Raw genomic sequence first — 4,866 nt, 5'->3', positions numbered from 1 at the left:
TTCACCAGTTTGCACATCTTGAGAGGCTGGGAACCTCCAATTGGCTCGACAGAAAAATATCTGTTTTTATAACAATTTCAACATCAGATCATTACAAGACTTCACAGACTATATTTACCACTTACCTAAGACTTAATAAAAGCAAAGGATACCATGCAGGAGGAGCAAAGGAGGGCAGGCAAGTATCAGGGCCCTCAGATCCTCTGGGCACAGATCCAGTAAAGTCTTTCTCACTGGAGAGTGGAGCTTTGATAGAGAGAACAAACTGCATATTTCACATTTCAACATGGTTGCTTTCTCTGCCCTGCTTTCCCTCCCCACAAAGACAGGAGTTGATTTTTCTTGGCTATTTACCAAGAGAACTTGGGAGGGTTCCTTGAGGTAAAACCTCTGAATACTCAGAGGCCCTCCTAAAACTGTAGCTCTCAGGATTTTCTTATTCTCGAACTAACCCCCATGCAGCCTCCAGCAATTCATCAAAATCACCATGTAAGTGTTCCTCCCAGTTTGTGGCTTCAGGGTTTCTACTCCCTGTAAACTGCTGTAAACTGTGTTTCTCTCTATTCATCTGACCCTCTTGATTTTGAAGTGGCAGTTTGCCCTATGGTTTCAATTCTCTAATGAGTTCAAATAAAGTTGTTGATTTTTGGGTGCATTTAGCTTTTTTCTTGTTGTAAGGATGGCGTTAGTGACTTCCAAGCTCTTTTCATGGCAGAGTTGAAACCTGATGTCCAAGGATGTTTTGATAAAGAACTTGTGAGTCTATTTTGGAGCATAAATGACAGGAAATAAACAACAAAATATTATACCAGGAATGACGTGCAATCCCTTGCAGGTAAGATGTACAAAACTGAGTTTACTATTTTCCTGTCTATACAAAGGCAGGTTTAAGAAAAAAATCAATAGTGTTGCCAAGCTTATATGAAAATATTTTCTTAATTTAAAAAGTAACCTAAAATCAAGTCCATTTTAGAACATTTTTATAAAAATAAAAACTTTACATAAGAAGCAAAAACTACTAATTTATTACTACACACAAATCTTCATATTCTGTCATTTTGTAGAGGACAAGAACAAACTGACATGTCATCAAAGGAATGTCTCCAGCCAGAGCGATTGTGTCCTCATCCATTCTTGTGTTCTTTCTAGGAACCTTCTAAGGAGCAGCATCGCGCATCTGTAAAGGCTAAATGAATGGTTCAGAGACAAAATTGATCATGATCTGATTGGCAGAGAGTACCGTTCTACAGTAAAGCAAAGTTCTAAAATCTGCCACCTCTTACTGGTTTCCAAGGTATTCACTTACGTACAGAGTGCAAATAAGGCTCATATTTTCACGAACTTGCCAAGTCCTTAAATGTAAGCCATCTAGGCAGCTTTGACTGTAAGCAAGCACTAGAAAGCACTCATCTTATTCTCTTTTGCCAGTAATTTACATTGGTTATCCCGTTCAGTTCATCTACATCATCTTAATTAATGGCATGAAGCTGTCGTTGAAATCTGACAGCTGCGTCTAATATGTATTCCATAGAAGTTTTTTAAAAATGTTTTTATGAATTGTAACAGAGTTCTCATATTTTCTTTTGAATAAGAGTGATGATACATTCTCTACCCTACTCCTAACTTTTGAAAATAAGTTACTATAATGCATTTGGGAATACATATGTACACACAGACACATACAAATAATATTTATTTAGGGTCACAAAAGATTTTACGCTGCTATTTTCCATATGCCTCACAAAAAGATATTGATATTTCTAAGTTTTCTGGCATGATGATATATCAAACAAGGAATGATTTAATTAGGTATTCAGAAACCATTCAGTTTTATGTATATGTAATTGAGAATACAGATTAATTGCAAAAAAATACATTGTTACCAAAAGGAATATTGATTTTATTGTACGGATGGAAGGTGATTGCTATGGTTATTGAAAACAGCATTTTTGGCCTCTTAGGGTTTATTTTGTACTATAATTTCAAGTATTTGAAAGTCATATTCTTTCTGCAAGTACAAAATTATTCTTTCTCACATCAAAAAGTGATTCCTTTATGTGCCTTTCCCACTTCAGCACAAATTATTTACTACTGAATGGCTCCATAAGACTACAGGAAATATGCTTACCTGTTTAATATCCTTTTAATCAAAAGGGGAATGAAATTCACAGGGAATATTTAGTTATATCATGAGGTTGGAAATTTGACTAACTTCTTATTTTCTTATCAAAGTGTCGATAAAGACAATTTTCTACATTAGTTTTGATCTTTATTATTTTTATTTGATGTTTCTGTTTTCCTAGAAAGAAAGCAAATACCTGACTAAAGGTGATAAGGCAGATGTAACCTCTATTTGTACTTTCTCTGCACAAAGGTAGAAAAAAGATAAAAAGGAAAGGTTGAATTTTTTTCTGTCATCATACAAACTATATTGTGATCAGCCTGTAGTGTTGTATTGTGTGCAGAGAGATCTCTCCAGAAATTTGATTTGTTGAAATAAGTAAATAATCATCCTCATCTGTTACTAGATGATGTTCCATCCTAATTTTGGTAAGGTACTTTCCAAAACAATGTAAAAAGAATTGTGAAGCATGTGCTATCTTAAATTGCAGATATGTTAATATTTGTTATAAGCCTGAAGTGGGCCTTGGAAATTTCCTTTCTAAATCACCTGCAATTTCACAGGTCTGGTACTGTCTCTGGAGGGATCACAGAAATGATGAAGTAGTGATGGTAAGTCTCTGTTTCCTGCCTTTCAACCCCAGTGATCTTTCCAAGTCCAATATCTATTAGCTCATCTAGCTGGCCTGGAGCACAGGATGCAACCCAGCTAATAGTTGAGGGCTTGATGTATGCAAGAAAGAGAGGAACATTGTCACAAGGAGGGGGCCTCTGCCCAGACAAGCTAAGAAACATAGCACCAAGGATCAAAAACAGCAAAGAACTTCCTTTGCAGAGGTAGAGGGATTCGCTGACTCTCCACAAGGTGCCGGCTTTGAGAACAACAGATTGGCACAATTTGAGCGGTTTCAGTTTTTCTGAGTGGAGTGCTCATATGGTAAGAGATAAGGCAATTAGGCCCCTGGAGGCCATTCTGATAGTCTTTGAGAGGGAATAATATAGAGAAAATGAAAAATAAGTTGTCTAGGGATACAAAAACAGTGTTCTAATGATATAGCCAATGAACTGTTAGCTGACTTGTGACTTGTGAATCTTTATCCACAAATCCTTGATCAGTTATTCATTTCTCATTAATTGGGGAGGAATTTGGATCTATTTAGGGGCTACACAAAACTGAACCTTGCTTCAAAGTGGGCACCAGGCTAGAAAAATCTGTGCCCATTGGAGCCCTGCCACTCCCACCAAATGCAAATCAGGATTTCCCAGTCTCTGGGCAGAGACATACTGGGTCACAGATGTCCTGGTATCAATCCCTGTCCCCTTGGGGAAGCTGAATGGAGCCCAAAACAGTCAGAGCCCCAGACCAGCAAACCAGAAATATGCTCTCATGGATGGAGAATAAAATAGGAGGTAAGATGAAGAACTAAAGGGAGAATAAGGCAAACACATATTCAAATTCTGTAGTCACCTCAGGAAGCCACACATGTACTGGAGAGGGACAAACCCTTTGTAAATCCTTTGGCCTTTGTTTCAACTCTCCTTCTACTCTTGAGATGACTCAGCTGAAGGGCAGCAAATGGACTAGAGGGCACTGGTGCTGATTTGCAAATGCTCTAAGTAATGACATCTGAGCTCTGGTCACCGGCTTTTTCAAACATTTCTCATAATCAGAAATCTCCCGTTGTCACATGCTCAGTGAGGGTACTCCTGCTCCCTCCCAATCAATATGAAAAGTTGCACAGTGAGAAAGGTGGCTTCCTCTGCTGGAGCACTTCCCAAGGGGCATCCAGTTGCACCCAGCTCCCCTTCCTGTGATAAGAGCCTGGGAACCACATGCATTCTGCTAATTTTTTGCTTTCCCAATAAACCTGGCATTACTCAGGAGAAAAGAAGCCTCCTTATTCTGTGGTTAGACTCTGGCTTAAAAACTAAAATTAATTGCAGAGACACAGAATGGTGGAAAGGTAAACCTCAGTCTTTGAAGTCACAGTCAGCCTTGATTTTGACCGGTGCCTCTGGCACATAATGATTGTGAGGCCACAGGAAATATGTGTAATTTAGGATATGGATGTGGATGATACTAATGTCTACCTGCTAGATTTTTATACTGAATCTGGGCCAAAGCAGGTGCTCAATAAATATTAGCAGGTGTGTAAGCATAGTGTACATCAGAGGATGCAGCAGCACATAGTAGGTACTTTGTAAAAGGTAATCTCATCTACTCCTTTTCTCCCAACTCAACCTATCAGCCTTTTTCCTTCATTACCAAACTTTGTCCCATTAATTTTGGCTATTTATATAGATTAATTTATCCCTCATAAGATGAAGGTTAATCATGACTGAGTATAAAACAGGAACCACAGTAACAACACCAACGACAAAGCTGCAGTCTGTGAAGACAATTCCCAAGAAGCATCCTCAGAGTGAACGGAGCAATGGCAGCACTTACAGGAATTTATAGGAATGCTCCAAAGGAGACATGAGATGTCACTTTAAAAGTTCTGGTCGGCCTGAATAAAATCTGTTCATTTTTTGTGGTAGCCAATCACTTCCTTTATTCTACCTCATTTTAGCAGACATTTTTTTTTTCTTCAAGACACCTGCTTTCTTCAAGAGATTGTGCTAAGCATTGCTAGAAGGAAAAATTCAATAAAACACAGTCATTATACTACCTAAATCATGAGATTGTTTTGAGAATTAAAATAAGAGATTATATATATGATACAGTTTGTAAAGACCTATGTT

At 38.0% G+C, this 4,866-nt stretch overlaps 1 long non-coding RNA gene across 1 annotated transcript; it reads left to right on the top strand.

Annotated features, from left to right (window-relative positions):
• Window positions 1-1,155: 1,155 nt before the first annotated feature.
• LOC111770892 (uncharacterized) lies at window positions 1,156-4,641 on the top strand. Its single transcript, XR_002804353.2, has 3 exons — window positions 1,156-1,294; window positions 2,686-2,733; window positions 4,424-4,641. It is a non-coding gene; the product is annotated as an uncharacterized lncRNA (long non-coding RNA).
• Window positions 4,642-4,866: the final 225 nt, after the last annotated feature.

This window comes from Equus caballus, chromosome 1, assembly GCF_041296265.1.
Source record: "Equus caballus isolate H_3958 breed thoroughbred chromosome 1, TB-T2T, whole genome shotgun sequence".
Lineage (NCBI taxonomy): Eukaryota > Metazoa > Chordata > Mammalia > Perissodactyla > Equidae > Equus > Equus caballus.
The sequence above is the reverse complement of the archived record's forward strand: the minus strand, read 5'-3'. Positions and strand labels throughout refer to the sequence as shown.